Source organism: Fukomys damarensis, unplaced genomic scaffold (assembly GCF_012274545.1).
Source record: "Fukomys damarensis isolate Sample0158 unplaced genomic scaffold, DMR_v1.0_HiC HiC_scaffold_14, whole genome shotgun sequence".
Classification (NCBI taxonomy): domain Eukaryota; kingdom Metazoa; phylum Chordata; class Mammalia; order Rodentia; family Bathyergidae; genus Fukomys; species Fukomys damarensis.
Genome location: NW_022900926.1, coordinates 78797897 through 78817232, shown reverse-complemented (window position 1 = coordinate 78817232; position 19336 = coordinate 78797897). Strand labels below are relative to the sequence as shown.

The window sequence follows — 19336 nt, the reverse complement described above, 5'->3', positions numbered from 1 at the left end:
CTTTCAGTTTTTTTGTCAAGGCATACCCTGATAAAGCTGAACTCCCTGGCGGTGGGCATTTCCAGCCTTGTGTAGGCATGCACTGTTTTCTCTTTCTTTCTTTCTTTCTTTCTTTCTTTCTTTCTTTCTTTCTTTCTTTTTTTGAACGTTAGAATCTTGATTCCTCATGTCTACAACTCATCTTTTGATCTAAGAGACCAAAACTTGTATGCTTTACTGGCTGGATGCCTCTTAGACAATTTTATTTATTTATTTATTTATTTATTTATTTATTTATTTATTTATTTATTTTTGAGGCAGGGTCTCTCTGTGTAGTTGAGACTGACCTGGAACTCACTATGTAGCCCAGGCTGGTCTCGAACTCACAGTGATCCTCCTGCCTCAGCCTCCCGAGTGTTGGATTACAGGCATGTGCCACCACATCTGGCTGTAAGATGACTTTTTAAAAGTCCTACTCATAGGTTGATGTCATAGTAAGGCTTTAAAAATTATTAAGTAGATGTTAAATTTAGATGTTAAATGATTAAATGGAGTTATATTTAAAATGACAATTAATGATGCCATCTTGAAATATATTTAGCATGTAAATAATCTCAGTAAAATAATAAAATATAATTGACAAAACCGAGCAGCTTAAACTTTATTTTTGAATTCCTCCAAATGCAACTTGTAGATTATATGTAACAATGTCCATCTACAATGACCTAATCTTTTTACAGGTGTTTTTATTATATGTGAAACCTGTTACCCAAATAACAGAATAGTTCAGTGAATTTTTTCTCCTCATGTACATATTGATATTTCTGCCCAAGGAACACCAAATATATATGTGCATTAAAACAAAATCACTAATTGCTAATGTAAAAAGTAGATATTAATTAGGGAAAAGGGAAATAAGGGAAAAGAAAAATATGAGAAAACAAAAAACAGAAAACAAAGTTTTTGTAAATAGGGAAGGGAAGAGTTGGTGAAGGGAGGGCAGGGGTAAGGGAAAAAAATGAGAACCAAGATGTGTCATGTAAAGGTGCAAGATCCTAATGATGAATGTAATTGTACTGTATACCTAAAAAGTACCAATAAACTCAATGAAAAAAATTAAAAAAAAATATGAGAAACGGGAAAAAAATGGAAACAACATCTTTATAAATAGAAAAGGGTGGAGGGGATTAAGGGAGTGCAGGGGTATGGGGAAGAAATAAGAACCAAGATACATCATATAAAAATACAAGATCCCAATGATGACTGTAACTGTGCTGTATACCTTTAAAATACCAATGAACTTGATGAAATCAAAATAAAAGTAGATATTAATTAGATTAAATCTTTAGCCACCTCAATCCTTTCAGGAGGAATGATTCTAGGAAGGAAGTTAATTCCTAGCATCTTAAAGTTAACCCTTACACTTTGATACAGTTATTTTAAATATCATTGCTGGAGATCTCTTTAACTTTCTTTCCTGCCTTCTTAAAGAAATAGTACATTGAGCTTGGTGCACACATTTCTTATTTAATCACTTATCTTTGAAGTTTGTTTTTTGTAAAGCACTAAAGCTCTAGCAGCAGGTAGTAATATGGTTGGTATGGAAAATGTAGCCAAATATCCCTGTTGCTTCACACTTGCAGAAAATAACAGCCGTCTTCTCGCTCAGTTGTTCATATTACTGATGCCTTCTGAGCAGTCTTTGTGAACACATGGCCTTGAGTCTGACTCTCAGACTTTCCACATCCGTGATCTACGTAGTTTGGAAAGACCATTTTACCCCTGCAAAATCTAGTTTCTACCTGGTACACTTTCAGTAACATCAACTTTGTTGAATAAATATAAGGAATAAATGCAATTTCAAATCGCTTAATCTTACTGCCTCGCCCTTAAACAATGTTCAACAAGTGCTGTTAATATTCTGTGAGCAGCAGATATTGACAGCAGTGTGAAAACTAGAGGACAAGTCTGAATAGATGAAGATGGAAATTACATTTATGTGTTCAGAAGCCTATTATCATCTCCATATCTCCTGTTCTTATTTCCTACTGCCAGAGTATGTGTTACTACCATGTCAATCTTTGCTTCTAAAAGAAATTCTCGGTACTACTTGATTACTATTTTATTATCTTCTTTAACTACTTTTTGTTCTTTCCTAGCTTTTTTTCACTTACTATTTTTCCTAAGAAAAGTCTCAAAAATATTGTTGGGCAAGTAGAACATTCTTGCTTCTCTTCAGCAAACAAATGATTGCAATATTCAGTACCAAATCCTTTCTTTTTCCCACTAGTATTTAAATTATAGTTTTATTTGTCTTATTTTTAACTCTGACAAGTATACTAATTCCCTTAAGGATATCATTCTAATATCCTTAGGTTTTGTAGCCAATATTTTACTTTGTGTTCATAATAAAATATTCTATGAGCATTTAAAAATGTGCTAAGGAAAAGATACATTCATTTTATAATTAATTAAATAGATGGAAATGCATGAGAGGATAGGAAAGGTTTTGCCATCATAAGGCCAACGTTTTTTTTTTTAATTTTTGCTTAGAAATAAATGTCCATTGTACTTTTGTATTTGTAGAGTGAGGCAAGCATACATAGAGATTGTGACTTTTATACTCCAATTCAAAATTTACCTGCAAGAAATTAAATTTCCCAAAACAACTGCATTATTTTTACCATAGCAAGCATTTCCTTTTGAATAACTTTAAGTATAAGTCTTGGTGTATAGAGTGGTTATTCTGGTGGTGGTCAGCAGAGGTGTTGCTTACTAAAAGTCAATTATTCTACTAAGAATTCACACTACTTTGTTACATGATCCATTTCTTTAAAGTATTCCGAGCATCTTCATTCATCAGTGAGCAAATTAAAGACTTAGCTTTAACTATGTCTAACTTTCTGGGACTTAATAAAGTAACTAGCACATTGTGGCATAATGTGTGTATAGTAATCTGTGACAAACCTATTTTTATAAATCTTTTTTTTTTCTTATTGAGTTTATTGGTACATTTTAGGTATACAGGATAGTTACATTCATTATTGGGATCTTATACCTTTACATGACAGGTCTTTGTTCTCATTTTGTCCTCCTGTCCCTGCCCTCCCTTCACCCCCTCCTCCCCTCTCCATTTAAAACACTTTATTTCCACTTTTTCATTTTTTCCTATTTCTTTCTTTTCCCTTATTACCTTTTCCATACCCTTCCCATTTTCCCTACACCTTTAGCCCTTTTCTATTTTATTGCTTATTGGTACATTCAGGTACACCTTATTATCGCATTCTTCATTGAGAATTTGTACCTGTACATGATATATCTTGATTCTTATTTTTTTCCATTCCCCTGCCCTCCCTTCAAACCTGCTAACCCCCATATATGTAAACTTTGTTTCCATTTTTTACTTCTTCCTTTCAGTTTTTCCTTTCCTTTCTTTCCTTTCCTCTGCCCTTTCCCTAGTTCCCCTTCCCCTTTAAACATTTTCTTCCTATTTCACAATATCTTTCACATTTTGGTTCTCACTTACACCTTCAGTTTCTCACACCAGAGATATGAGTCTCTCTATTTACACGTGTCCTATTTATTTCACTTATGTGTATGGCCTCAAGGTGCCTCTATTTAGCTATAAATGTCTCAAGTTTATCTTTCTTTATGGCTGAGTAGTACTCCATTTTATTAAAAAGCACATAGTTAGCCACTCACCAGTTGATGGGCTTTTGGGCTGTTTCCAATAGTTAGCTATTCCAAACTGCTGTAAACATGGGTGTGCATATGTTGCAGTAGAATGATGCTTTTAATTCTTTGGGGAAGATACCCAGCAGGGAATAGCAGAGTCAACTGGGACCTCTTATCCTTCTGTAAATCTCACTCGTTCATGTCATGTACTTTTTTTTTCATGGCTGTTATTTTTGGGGGACCTTTTGAAATCCTTTGTGGAGAAAGGTAGAGGTTAAAATAACATAAATATGAATAAACATTCAGTCTTTGTTAAATTTAAATTGAGTGTGCATTGGAAGAAAAAAAAAACTACCAAATGCTTTTTGCCCTGTCTAGTGAGTTTAAAGGTAATTCTAGACAATTTTTCTTTTAACTCATAAAAATATTTTACGATATTATTAATCTCTAACTAGACTTTTATGTTAGTGATGATGTAACTTCCATGCAGTTACCATTATGTAACTCTGTGTTTGCTTCTTTGTATTGTATTGAAAATTGTAATTTAAATTTAAAAAGAAATTTAAGGGTTTCTTGTACTTCCTATTAAGATTATATATAAAAATATATCAGTAAATAAAATTAGAGAATATATTATTTTTAAGATAAGTTGTAGGTATTTATACAAAATATTTATCAGAAATAAAAGGGTAACAAAAGGAAGCTATAAATTTAAAAATGGCAAAGATAAATCTAGATTCTAATTATAACTGATATGAATAAAACATTAAAATGTTGCTTTTGTGCAAAGTTATAATATAATATTCTAACCCATTTAATTTGTGAAGAAGAAAAATTTATATTCAAGTGGAGAGTTCTATACTTAATTTTTGGATATTACAATATATTCTGGCATGAAAATTTGGAAAATAGCTTTCAGTCCAAGTGTTTCTCTGTGTTCTAGACTGCGTAAAATCAGAAATGTGCAAGCTTACTTTTTTAAAAACAGCTCAAAGCAGATTGCTACTGTAATGCTATAAAATTGGTTTCCTGGATATTTCAATGGAGAAAAATGTGAATCAGGAATACCATGTATAAGATTACATTCAAATTTTTAATCTAACAGGTATATCAAATAATTATAAGTACTTTAAAAAAGTTTATTAGCTAATATTACACTTTCCAATATATAACAAGATAATTTTTAAAACATAATTTTATATTCATATCTAGAAAATGCTATTCTTTACAATATACTGGATAAAATTAGATTGAAATGAATACTTTTGCAATATTATGAAGAATTCAGTCTTTCAAATGCAAATATGTCACACCTGATAGTATTTGATATTGTCATACAATTTATTCATATTTAGAATAATGTTATTACTTTTTGCTGGTAATATATGCCATTGAATTGCATTATCTTCAAAGATAAGAAATAGAATACAGTGAAATTCTCTCCAAGTCCCAACGAATTAAGCTCCCCAATTATCAATGGTAACATTGCAATAAGATAGTACTGGGTAATGTTATATTAACTCAGTATATGCAATTCATGAATATAATACTTTTCTAATTTTTGTAGCAGACCAAGATTTTAATTATATACATGTGCATAAGTGAGACAGTATTACTCTGAAAATGATTTAGTTAAATAAAATTTAAGCAAAAACTAAATGCAAGTAATAGGATAAGGTGTAAGTAATTAAATTCTAAGCCCATAACTTTTATCTTGTTTCCATTTAGGGAGCTTTTGAGGCATTTTGGGGAGAACAGTTCCACATTATTAAATGTCTTTTTCTTAGTAATCTGAAACCAAACTCACCTGAATATGGTTTTCTTGCATATTGAAGGGTTTGCTTTTAGCTGAACCATGTCGTAGTTAGGGTGGAATGTCACCTTTTTTAGTTTGCTCTTGATTTTCTTCGCTCTCCTTCCTGAGAATTGGTGGAATACATTTTTACTGGCAAGTCTGAGTAGGCCTGGGTGCAAGACCCTGGGGGTGATGGTCTGCTCCCTCACCCTCCCTTTCTGGCACTCTCCTTTTGCTTTCCAACTGCTATGAACTGAGATGTTTTGCTCCACGATGCCCTCCTGCCATGATGTTTGTGCTGTGGAATGAGCTGACCACAGACTGAATTCTCTTACATCGTGAGCCAGATTAAACCCTTCCTCTTTAAGTTGTGTTGGGCATCGTGTCCAGCAATGGGAAAGTAGACTGACACACAGCATGATTTCAAATATAAGTGTAACAGCATTTTATTATCTATTTCTATTAATTGATTGTATTTCTGAGACTGTCTCCTGGAAATACTTGTTTTTATTTGTGTTGAAGCAATTAAACTTCAGCTTTATATTTTTCGCCCAATAAGTAAACCGTGAGATTAATTTATAGGCTTTTGCAGCTGGTTCCACTTTATAGCGTATTATCTTAAATTAGCATCTGGTCTGTAGCTGGGTCTGCCTGTGCTCGCACCATCACTTCCTGTTTCCATTTCATGCTTGCACTGTGCATTAATGCTTTTCTTTCCAGGAAGCTTATGTGAAAATTTCGGTTTCTACCTAGTACACTTTCAATTTAGAGATTTTTCTGAAAGGCCTAATTGGTAAATGATTATCATTCAGCTATACAATAAGCATGTTTTGTCTGAAATTTGTGTCTTATTAGTCCATACTCTAATGAAATAAACCTGGGTGATGCTTTGAACATGTCAGATTTCCACACATGTTCTACGGAGTGCTCAGACTCACAGATAGGGAGAAAATTGTCTCTATGTACTTGTAATATCAGCAGGCCTTGCCAAAGATTACAAGGAAGCCACTCATTCTAGGATGTGTTTCAGACCAGGATTCTTGCTGAAAACTTGTTGAATCTGAAGAATTGTGGAAATCTACAGAAAATCTTCAGTCCCTGCTATTACCAAGCTGGTAATAGCAGTATTTTTTCAGTGATAATTGTTAAGGTGTCTAACACTGATATTCCCCTAGGGTCAGTATAGGTTATAAAATTAATGAAACTACATATATTTTCTCATCTTTGCCTGGAGGAAATTGGTATTTATCTTAGACAGGACTGCTCCTTCTTTTTGTTGATGAGTAGAAAATTGACATATTGACCAAGATTTTTATTTGAAAATCCAAGGTTATATGCATTGGACAAATATCTGTCATACTTACACATAGAAGTGAATATTTTATCTCGGCTTCTGAGATGCTAAGTTGAGGTCTTTTGTTATTTCCTACCAGAACATAAACATATAGAGGTATATGTCTATTTTTAAAAGTGACATTCACAAATTACTTTCCTGTGCTAATGAGGAGAATTTCATGAGACTCAAGATATTTGAACACAAATATTTATGACTATTGGCTTGTCTGTCTTTGAAATGTATGTCTCTATCTAAGTGTTTTGTTATGGCAAAGAGTCATAAACAAGAGCCAAGTAAGAAAAAAAAAAACCTTGTGATATATAGAAAAAGTCACACTTTATAAATATATAATGAACACACTGTATTTTTGTATCTAGCGATCTAACTGGCTTGTCTGTAGAAGGAAGTGATGGAGATTCCCTCCTTGCTCAAGATAGGTGACCTAATGCTTATGTTAATTAGGCTTAATCATTCTATGTAAGTATACTTCAAAATATGAAGCTGTACTTCATAAACTCATACAACTTCATGAATTTGAAGTAAATAAATTCATAAAAATATTTTTACTAATATGTGAGCCCTCGAAATTAGATGATGTAAAGCTATCTTTACATATCAAGTAATAGATTGTTGGACCAGATTTGCTTTCTTTGACATCTGGATAACAGTTGATTTAATAGAGGTACAAACAAAATCAATATCAGGTTAATGTAAATTTTCATTTTACCGAATGCAAATTGGCCATTTGCATGATAAGAAGTTTAATTAGTGTGATGTATTTGGTTTTATAGGTCAGTAATATGTCAGAAAAATATATAAATGGTAGTAAAATAATAGCATATTCTGTATACTTTTAAATGTGGTCACCAAGTACATATCTTTATGAAAACAATCTTCAAATCATAAAAATTAATCATTAAGCATTCAAAGTAATGGACATATTCCTGGAAACTATAATTTTCCAAGTAAGAAAATAATTCACAAGTGAACCACAAATTGAAACATGTATAGTGATTCAATGAGATTTTAGCTGAACTTAAATGTTAAAATTATAAGTCAGAACATAAAAGCTAACTATTTTGTTAAATATGCTCATTAGCTAGGGTATTTATAGGGCGTATGTTTATCTTAAACAACAGTGTGAATCATAAACATAGGTCGGTACAACAAACCAAGAGAACACATGGTGCATTGACTTTATTTTCCACGATATATAAAGCAGGTAATAAAATATTACTTAGATCTCTCCTTGCATTCATGGGTCTTAGTAAAAGATAAATTAATACAATGTATAATCATTTTTTATAAGGAAGCGGTCCTAAAAGGGAAGGACTGAAAAATAAATATCACACTCTGATGAATGGATAGAGTTCCAATATTCCAAGTGGGAGTACAGCAATAGGGCAAAAATGGAAAGTGCGGGTGCAGATGCCTCTAAAACTTTGAGCCCCAATCACAAACTTGGGTTATTTCATTCCGATGGCAGCCCATCCATGCAGTGTCAGTGGATGACACCTCAAAGTCAGTTCTTCACTGTAGGCTCTTCCCAAGATTTGGATCTGTGAGTTTTGAACCTGATATCTTGAACCACTACTATCCCAATGCTGTTCATAGATGTATGGGTTTATATATTGACAACATAATTATGTCCTTTCTCTGTTCTCTTAGCTAATATAAAAATGTGCCCAACAGGCTAAAGTACTAGGCAAAAATAAAACATGCCTTCAGTGTATCATTGAAGGTGTCCTAGGAACCACTTACTCTGCAGGTTTAATCTACATTGTGCCTGTATATTTTCTATATTGTTGACTAAAATTGGAAGATGAGAATAGTGTTGGCACTGAACTGACATTTCATTTTGTTGGAGTTGAGGCTCCACTTTATTACAGAATACCACAAGCCAGAAAACAACCAGCCTAGAATGGTGTGTCCGCTGGTGCCAAGACAGCTAATCAGAGTCTAGCATATGGGTTATTTGAACAAAGAAATGGATGTTAACTACCTGGTTGCGCATTTGGACTGCTTCAGAATCATTCGGGTTTTGCTTGGTAACCTGAGAGGTAGCCCAGAGAGCATATAACAGCTGTGACCACTCTACCTGTAAGTAGCTTAAATGACACCCCATGGCCTTCCCATCTCTTCCTCCTAAAAATTCTTCTTTGGCAGCATGGATGCTTTTATAAATTGCCAACTATTTGATGATGGCTTATTTCTAGATTTAGGAGTGAAATTTCTTCTGATGTCCTACAATTAAATTTACAGACGTTTATCGAATATTCACTGTGTATCAGGCTATAGAAGAATCACATTCATTGAGAAACAAACTGTAGTTAAGAGCAAGTCTAAAGCCAGGCCACACAGATTTGTGTCACAGCTCCTGCTGTTTGTTAATGTGTGAGTTTAAGTATCCACCTTCTGCATCCCAGTGAAAAATTAGTGTAGTAATATTAAAGGAATGAACCGATGTCTATTTAGACCATTACTAGTCATATTAAAAACATGTACTAAATATATGATACCACAGATACATACATCAATTATTAAACTTTATAACAATCCCTGTTGTATAAATATTATTATTTTTCTTTTATTGATAAGAAAACTGAAAGTCAGAGAGATTAATTAGCTATCCTTGTGGTCATGAAGTTACAAAGGAACAGTTAAGATTCAAAACAAAAGTTTTGCACATTATTAGTTTTCTTTTTATAATACTGCAATAATTTTAATGTATTTTCATCTTTTGTCAGCAAGGTTGCTTCAAAAGTTTCCTAGCAACAGTTCCATTACACCCCTCCCCACTTTCCTGCGTGTCTGTTTTCACTTAGTCCATCTATATGGACATTTGCAAAATTTTGACACTCTCTCTTTTCCAGAAACCTTACCTTCTTTTGGATTCTAGGCATCCAATCATTTTTTTTCTTTCCACCTGTATTACTGCTCCTTCCTAGCCACCTTTGGGGTCTTCCTGCATCTTTTTTGTTTGTTTGTTTTCAAAGCTGTTCCTCTGCTAGCTATCTTGCCAACAGAATTAAAGGAACCATACCACAATGGTATATGCTCACCCATGTTTATAATGGCATGGTTTGTGATAGCTAAACTTGGAAATAGCCCAATTGCCCATCAACTGGAGGCTGGATAAAGAAGATGTGGGTTTTAAAAAAATAAAATGGACTACTACTCAGCCACAAAGAATGAGAAACTAGAGACATTTATAGCTAAATGGATGCACATTGAGGCCATACTCTTAAGCGAAATTAATAACTCACATATGGGTTAATACCGAATAGTTTGTCTGGTGTGAAAAATTTAAAAGTGTAAATAAGGATCAAAATGTATAATTGATAGTGTGTTATACGAAGAAAAGGTCTAAAGGTGTAGGGGAATTGGGAGGGGTAGAGGAAAGGAAAGAAGGGAAAAGAAAAAAATATGAGAAAAGGAAAAACTGGAAACAAAGTCTTTGTAAATAGGGAAAGGTAGAAGGGGTGAAGGGAGGCCAGGAGAATGGGTAAAAAAATAAGAATCAAGATACATCATGTTAAGGTACAAGATCCCAATGATGAATGTAACTTTATACCTAAAATGTACCAATGAAAAATATTTTTTAAAAAACAGAGCTTTTGGGTTTCACACTTCTTGGACTTTTTCATATCTTTTTTTCTGTACCCTTTTCTTGGCTGTTTTTAATCTAAAGTTTATGTATTTCTTCATATACTGTCTATAATCTGATGACTCTCAAACATGTATTTCAATTCCAGCTTTCTCTTCTTATGACACCTCAAATGGAATTCCTGATTTTATCCCCAGCCAATCTTTAAAATCTTTTTCATTTGTAATAATCCCTGATATAATAAATTGCTGCTGCACAGTTCCAGTTTCAGTCTATCAGTGAAGCAAGCAAAACACCAGAAAAACAAATAGCGTGTTTTCTCACTCATTGAAGTAAACCAATAAGCCAACTTTGTAGAAGCTTGGGATGGAATGAAGATCACGAGTGAATGGGAAGAGAAAGAATGGGAGACTGAAAAAAGAATTGAGAAGGATTAAAGCAAGACTAGGACAGGTGCTGGCGGAAAAGGGGAAGGGAAATGGAGAGTAGAAGGGTGGGTGGACATGGTTACTGAAGGATGCCTGCAAGCGTGGAAATATCACAATGAACCCATCAATCTTTGTAATTAATTGGTGTAATGATTATAATAAAATTCCTCCAAAATAATTGGAATTCATTATTAAATTTTCTTTCTCTTACATCACACGTGTGATTTGACAGCCAAGCTGTCATTTCTACCTTGAGATTATATCCAGAATCTGATCACTTCTAACACATTTACCACTGCATTCCTGGTCCAAGTCACCATCATCTCCCTCTTTGATTATTTCAGGAGCCTTCTGTTAAAGCCCTGTATCTGTTTGTGCCTCTATTCATTTTCTTCTAAATTCAGACTAGAATCACATCACTCATTTGGATAAATCTATGAGAACTGCCTCTAAGTCCCTTCCTCCCTCACCCTCCCACCCTAACTGCTCTGCCTTGGGGGTACCCACCCCACCTCTCTGCTCTTTTCTCTCTATAGCCTCTTTTCTCTTTCTTGAATATACCAGGCATGCTCCTGCCTCTGGAAATTTGCACTTTGCTCTTCACCCTAACAGGAGGGCTCCTCCTTCACAGCTCCCTCCCAGTACCTCTCCTCCAGGACCTTCTCAGTGCAGACCTCCCTGACCACTCCATTGAAATTGCTACCTGACTCCTAGCCCTCCTAGTTTTCCTTTGATGCTTTGTTTTTCTTCGGACCAATAATTATTTATATTCATATATACACATTCCTCAGATTGAATATAATCTTCTGATTGAATATTCCCTCCAATCTTCATAAAAGTAATTACTTTCCATCCCATATGTATCTATATCTATGTAAATACACACATATGTAGATGCCATTGTTAGCTAAGCAAATATTTTGTTAACTTTATAGTGAATGTTTAAATTTTAAAAATTATTACATTAAAAGCACACTTCAGTTAACCCCCTTCCCTTGAATACACTTACTGTTCTTGTCACTTTCTGAAGCAGTTCTGGAGGTCCTCTTTCCTGAGTATCTTTAGTTTTGCGGCTGTGGCTGCCTCAATATCCTGAATAGATTCAAAATGTTTACCTTTCATGGTCATTTTGACTTTGGGGAAGAGCCAGAAGTTGCATGGTACAGATCTGCTCAATAATTTGGATGAAATCACACAAAAATGTTTTAATGAGACTTGCTCTCTGTTGGATAGTAGCGGCATGCACTGCATTTTGATCATGTCTCATAAAGTCATGAAAGAAGATTCCAGAACTGCTTCATAAAGCAACAAGAATGTTGGGCTAAGTGTGTTTGAAGCAAGGAGTTTCTTGAGTAGGATTAATGCCAATGTATCTTTTCCAGTAGTAATTTTTTACTACCAGAAATGTAGACATTCCCTGTATATTTTGATAATTCCATATAATAAAATATAAATTATATATCTATATATATGCTTATTTTGCCATCTGATAAAATTAAGTTCCAAGTGCTTAGAAATTTTTGTCTGTTTTGTTCACTACTGTAGCCACAGAACCTACAATAGCATCTGCAAGATGTGGGGAACTCAATAAATATTTGTGGAGTGGATAAATTAATGTATTCAGGAAGAACATGTTGAGCAGTAAATACACAGGATCAGCCTTTGTGCTGCTTAGGCTAGAGAGTGCATTAAGTACTTCACGTCCTTAAGAAAATTAAAGTATGGTTTATAAAATGAAGCACAAACATTTGTAATATAAGACAGAATATAAATGGCATAAAATATTGAAATACTAAGAAAGAATTTGAGATTCTTTGAAAATTAGCATTCGATAATGTATCTAGAATGTATGATAGTATTTCAATTAGGAAAGGCAAGATGTGGATTGAGAGAGTTATAGGCAGAAGCAACAATTTATGCAAAGCTTCATAGAAATGGGAACGTATAGGTTAGAGTTGTCTGCATTTCAGTTTGCAAAGAGTATGTGATATACACGAAATGGGAGTAGGAGATGTCATTTGTGTATAATGGACACACCTTCACTCAAAGTTCTTGAAAAGTAGAAGTTCCTCTGCACCGTTCTTTGATCAAGGGAATCCACATTGTTTCCATGTGACTTGTCTACTTCTCTAACCTCATAAACTCTACAGTGAGTCACCTGCTATGGAAAGCTCTGTACTCTCCAACAGTAATAATTACTCATGTGAATCAGATTTTGCCTCTTTGGAAATTGAACAATGAAATAATCAATGAGGAATATAATGGGAATATAACAAAAAGGCAGAGAGAAGACAGAAGAGAACATGAGTAAGCAAAGGGTACAGGAATTTGCACTTACAAAAAAGCACTAATTAAGCAAAGGTTTAGTGAATGAGATTTTGACTGATGATGTGAAACGATAATATAGAGAATATGGGCTAGTGTGCTTGTATAAGAAGAATTAGCACACACACACACACACACACACACACACACACTGAAACCTGGGAGTGGTGGTGTGTACATGTCATCCCATCACTTGGGAGGCTGAGGCAGGAAGATTGCTGTGGGCAATCCGGGGCTACATACTGAGACCCTGTCTCAAAAAAAGAAAAAAAAATGAAAAAACCGCATGGATAGAATCTGAGTCTTGGTATGTACATAAGCCACAATGTTGAAATGTCTTAAATTCAAGAAGTTGCACAATCTGACTCATCGATGTTGCAACAGCAAGGTAAAAACCATTCAGGTTTTGAATCATGTAAAATTCTCTTCATTGGTTCCTGTGACACTCTTTCTGCTTTCATTATATCCTATTCCTCCATTGATTAAGATAGTCCATGTTAGGTGCTGATTCTTGAAACTCACAGATCTTTATACAAAACATTTGTGCTCTAGTCAGTAGCTTCCTTTTCTGATCTGTGATGTACCAGATGAAATGTACTGGCTGGGTGTTTTTTCAAGGTTCTATATAACACTGAAAATAATTTACAGTTTTTCTATTGAATAAATTCCTGCATATTTTTCATAGAGAATACTATTACCATAGAGTAGCCTATTATGTTTTGACAGATGCAGACAGAAAAAAATATTTTAGTGAGAACTTATGCAACTAGATTTTTTTCTCCATGTATTTTGCTTGGTGCTTTTCTTTGATGCTTGTTAATGAAAGATGTTCCCATCCTGGAAAAATGGGAATTTAATTGCTCTCATCAAGCATGCTGCCTAATAAATTGCTTACTCTGGCAGAGAAAATTAGAAGTAGCTATAATATGAGCAAAATCCTTTTTAATATGGCAGATTTTGAATGATGTAGATGCATATAACTAGATTTTTTTATATCACATACCATCTGTCATTGAGTATTGGCATGATGGCTGCAGTTGATGTTATTATATGCATAAATAAAATGATAAATGGAACTTGTTTTGCATGTATGTAGCATTTCCCAAATTTTATTTTAAAATATAATGGTAATATTTTGACAAATTTTTTATTTATAACGTAAAATTATTTTAATTCTACTTCATTTGTAATATTTATTCTCTTTATTTTCTGGACTTACTGGTGCAAATCAGTTCCCTTAAAAGCAATATCAGAAAGAATCAATTTTTCTTCTATTCCTATTCCCATCTACTCAAAAATAATTTAAACTATTTTCTCCATTAGAAGATTTTTTTGCTTTGTTTTGTTTTCTCTAGAGGATGCCTTTTCAGCCAGAAACCCATACCTTATAAATGTTTGAGTGAAAATGGCTTAGTTCAGTGTCATTTCACAGAACCTACTATTTTCTTTTGACAAAGAGACTAACAAAGACTGTTGCTTTGTCCTCCATCTGGAAATATTTCCTTAACACTCAGAGAAAATAGCAAATCTAGAATTTTAAAAAGGCCATTGGAAATCTGAATAAAGGGAAAGTACTTAAGGAACAAAATCTAGAAGAGTGAAAGACAGAGGAATCATTTCTCTTCATTAAGCGAATCAACATCAAAATTCTTGCTTTTACACCACACCATTGTTTCAGTTTTTATATCTTTAAAGAATATAGCAGATGAAAATTATAAATCAACATAATAACCCCAAGTTAAAACTTTTTTAAATGGAATTATCACACAGAGAAAGAGAAGGAACTGACATAGATTAGTGCAGTAAACCACTCTCAAACGAGTAATGCAATATTTATTTATACATATATATGTTCAACATTCAGAAATGCAAGATTAGAGGACTCAATTATTAGTTACATGATGAATTCCAATAGGTGGGAATGTTACTTCATGAAAGAGTATTCTGTTCAGTAAACCAGAGTTTCTTATTCCTAATAATTTACTCACTTGAACAACAAATGAGGAATCGCCCAATAAAAATGCTACATATTGGCTAAATAATTAAACAACTTTATACTAAGATAATGATGATTACATGATTACAAGCTATAAAAAATTGGTGTTTTTCAAAAATAGGTAATATTAAGGGCCAGGGATTTAGTTCAGAGGTTCCGTGGCCTGCCTTTTAAGCTCAAGGGCCCAAGTTCGATCCCCAGAACCAAAACAAAACAAAACAAAAAAGAGTTAACATTAAGTCAGACAGAAATTTATCCAAAACTTGCTGCTGCATTTTAAAAAATACTTGCTCATTCTGGGGCTATGTGTTGATTTAATTTTTATAAAATTCATATTTAAATACTCTGAAATTGGTAGCTCTATTTTGAATTTTTTGAGAAAAATCTATTTTGTTTTTTGTAGTAGCCATACTATTTTACTTTCCCATCAACAATATGCAAGTGTTTCCTTTTTTCCACATCCTCACCAGTCCTTATTTTTAATCTTTTTGATAGTAGCCATGTGTATGTAAGTGTGAATATATGTATATCAAGTTGCAAATGTGTGAGTCTGGTGATCATTTAATACAACCAATTCATGTTTCACTTACTCAGTCATTTAACAGACTGGTTACAGTGACCCAGATACTAAACCAACAACATAAATAATGATAAATATGTTAAATCCCTTAATCTCAAATAATTGATACCTAAAAGGATACAATGCAGGTTTTCCTAGTTACTTTTCTTGTTGCTGAAACATTATGCCTGATGCCCAAAGTCAAAGGAGGAAAGATTTATTGCAGCTAACAGTTTGTAAAGGTTTCAGTTCATAGTTGGCTGGTTCCAAGGCAGGGTGGCATGACAGAGGGTATCACAGAGGAGAAACGGTTCCTGGCAGGCAGAAGGCAGCAAGGCATCAGGCAGGAAAGTAATGAAGCAGCAAATGACCACAGTAACCCTCATTCTGTCCCTTATGTTTTATCTAGGCTACTTGCACTCACACCCAGGGTGAGACACCCTTAATCTTAGCATTGGGCAATAAATCTGTTCCAGCATCACATCTTTTAATCCTAGCATGATATACTCTAAACACCTCTGAAGAACTCTACCCATGACCACATGAGACTTTAGGAGGACATCTAGATAAAAATCATAACACAAATGAAGAGATAAATACAATATAATGAGGTAAATGTAGAAGAAATATATGGGATTATTCCCACTTGCAATAAAGAACATAGACAGATGCTGTTTGATGTTAAGGACAGTGTTAATCAGCTTTTTGTCCCTGTGACCAGATATCTGTGAAAAACAACTTACAGGAAGAAACACGTATTTGGGCTCATGGTTTCAGAGTCTTCTGTCCATGATCAACTGGCAATAGCTTCCAGGCCTGTGGCAAGGCAGAAACATTATGCCAAGGGTGTAGTGAGCCAAAGCTGCTCACCTAATGACATCCAGGATGAAAAAAGAGACACAGAGAAACAGAGAAAAAGACAGGAAGGCTGTGATAGTGGGCTTCTCCTGGCTCCCACCATATTGGATGAAATCACCTACAATTATGGAGAGTCTTCCCCATCAGTGTGCTGCCCCTAATGTCAGTTATTTCGGGAAACACCTTCACACATGCACTCAGAAAGGTACTTTGCAAGTTTTCTAGGTACGTTTCAATCCAATCACATTAATAACCAAGATTGATCACAAGTATAGAAACAAATACATTATCAGGGAATAAGACACACACAAAAAAAACCTTGATAAAAGGACCTAAGTTTTTCAGAATATAAAAATGGCCTAGCAAAAGGAGTGCATGGCTTGGGGGCGTGCAGAATAAACATCTCCTGACTATGACGCCCTATACAGAGTTTAGGTGACCAGATCTAGTCATACAGTAGACTAAGTTAATATACAATTTTGCTTCTGGAAACAAGCAAAATATTATGGATAACTTCCAAAAAAGATAGAAAACTATTTTTAAAAAAATTTATATATTAAGTACAGTATGGAAAAAAAAACAGAAAAACAGAGAGTCTAAAGTCAACACTGTTACACTGCCAGTTACTATAATACTACAGTGTTGTTTTCCAGGGTAGGGACTTTGGTGACAAGTTCAGCACTAGATCCCTACTCAAGAATAGGAAACAATAGGTTACAACAGGGCATGGACTTGAAACCAAAACTCCTGAATATATCCAGAATCTGGAAGAGGTGAATGTTCTTAGGAAAGGGGACTGAAATCTCTGCTTACCAGAAAACAGAAAGAAGAAAATTTGACACTGGCCAAGGAACCAAGTGGGGGCGGTATTTCTTTAGCAACCACAATGGAAATGATTATGGAGCTTGTTCAGAAAACTAAAAGTAGAAATTCCATTTGGCCCATTTAGTCCCTTCTAGCTACATTCCTAGAAGAGTTAAAGACATCATATTACAGTGATAAATGCATAGCTATGTTTATAGTAGCGCAATTCATGATTGCTAAATTTTGGAAGCAGCCTATGTGTCTGTCCATCAACAGATGAATAAGTGAAGAAAATGTGATATTTGTAAACAATGACATACTACTCTTCCATGAAAGATGATTAGAGAGTTATTTGTAGGAAAATGGGTACACCCCCAAGACCATAATATTAAGTGAAATAAATCAGAGGTGAGCTTAAATATTGCATGTTTTTTCTTACATGAGAAACCCAAAATATAAGTAAAGAGCAAAATGAAAGATGTATAATAGGAAGCAGGTTGATGGATCTTTCTCAAGAGGGAAGGGGGCCAAAAGATGAAAGGAGTTGGGAAGGAGGGGAATGAAAGGGAATGAAAAAAGAATTAAGATGCATTATGTGCATGTACCACCTCCCCACAAAGAGTGTGATCCTTATGTTATGCAAACATGTCCTAATAAAAAACAAAAAGTTGAAAAAAGAAATCAATACACAAAGCTTGTTTCTCCTTTTATTTTCAGTTTTGTAACTTTATTTGAAAGTTAATTCTCATTCACATTCACTGTCTAGAGAATTTGAACATGGCAACAGGCAGCTACATTAAAAAAGGATAGCACTTGTTTGTTGAATCTTCATCCCTGTCACATTTTCTTGACAACATTGTACAGATATGATGTGGCACATTCCTTACTCCTTTGACCCAGGCAGCTTTGTTGATCCTGGTATCAATGAGCACAACTGGAGTCCCCATCGCCTTCTTGACAAATTTCCGGATCTCCTTCAGTGTGTGAGAGGCCTGTTTTTGAAGTCCACTCCATGGATGCACTTGTGAATGCTGATGGTGTATTCACAGGTCACTACCTCATTGGTGAAAGAATGGCCCTTCTCGCTTCCCTTCTTCACAAGAGCCATTCTGCCAGGCCCAAGTTGGAAAGGAAGAGCACAAAAACTGTTTTTATGCAGGATATTATATACCTGCATTTTACTCTACATAACACAGAGATCTTTGAAAAAATATTGTGATATAAGCACTGATTTGGGGCACTGAAATCCCTTGGACATCTGCTAAAATCAAATACAATTACAAAACTAATGAAAAGGGGCGCTTCCATCACAACACACAAAATCTCATGGGGAAATTGTTCCCAGTCAAGAAAAGAACAATGCCTCCTCCACCCTCCACCACTAACAAAGTTATGCACAATGTTGGAGTTAAAAACAAAAAATAGAAATGTCAGTAGCTATCCATGAGAGCTTGATAATAGATCAATTTTTAGAAGCATGGATATAATATTAATAAGATTAATATAAGGATATTTTAGTGTGTGTTATTCAGTGTTAAACATAATTCTGGAATTTATTGAGTGGGTTAATATATAAAAACAAGACATTTCAAAGGACAATAGAAGTTTTAAAACCAACCAAATAGAGATCAGGCAAAGTTGAAAAAGAACTAAACAGCAATTATAGAAATAAAAATTGTATATATTAAAATTTAGAAAGGGCCGGGGATTTAGCTCAGTGGTTCTGGTACCTGCCTCGCAAGCACAAGGACCCGAGTTCGATCCCTTAATATATAAAAACAAGACATTTCAAAGGACAATAGAAGTTTTAAAACCAACCAAATAGAGATCAGGCAAAGTTGAAAAAGAACTAAACAGCAATTATAGAAATAAAAATTGTATATATTAAAATTTAGAAAGGGCCGGGGATTTAGCTCAGTGGTTCTGGTACCTGCCTCGCAAGCACAAGGACCCGAGTTCGATCCCTCTTACAAA

General features: G+C 34.3%; 1 protein-coding gene and 1 pseudogene across 13 annotated transcripts in view; one reads left to right on the top strand and one right to left on the bottom strand.

Annotated features, from left to right (window-relative positions):
* The window catches only part of Grik2 (glutamate ionotropic receptor kainate type subunit 2), a 657782-nt gene that overhangs the window by 194392 nt on the left and 444054 nt on the right, over nt 1–19336 (top strand). The gene's annotated exons all lie outside the window — the stretch shown is intronic.
* The window catches only part of LOC104850317, a 3370-nt pseudogene continuing 2134 nt past the window's right edge, over nt 18101–19336 (bottom strand).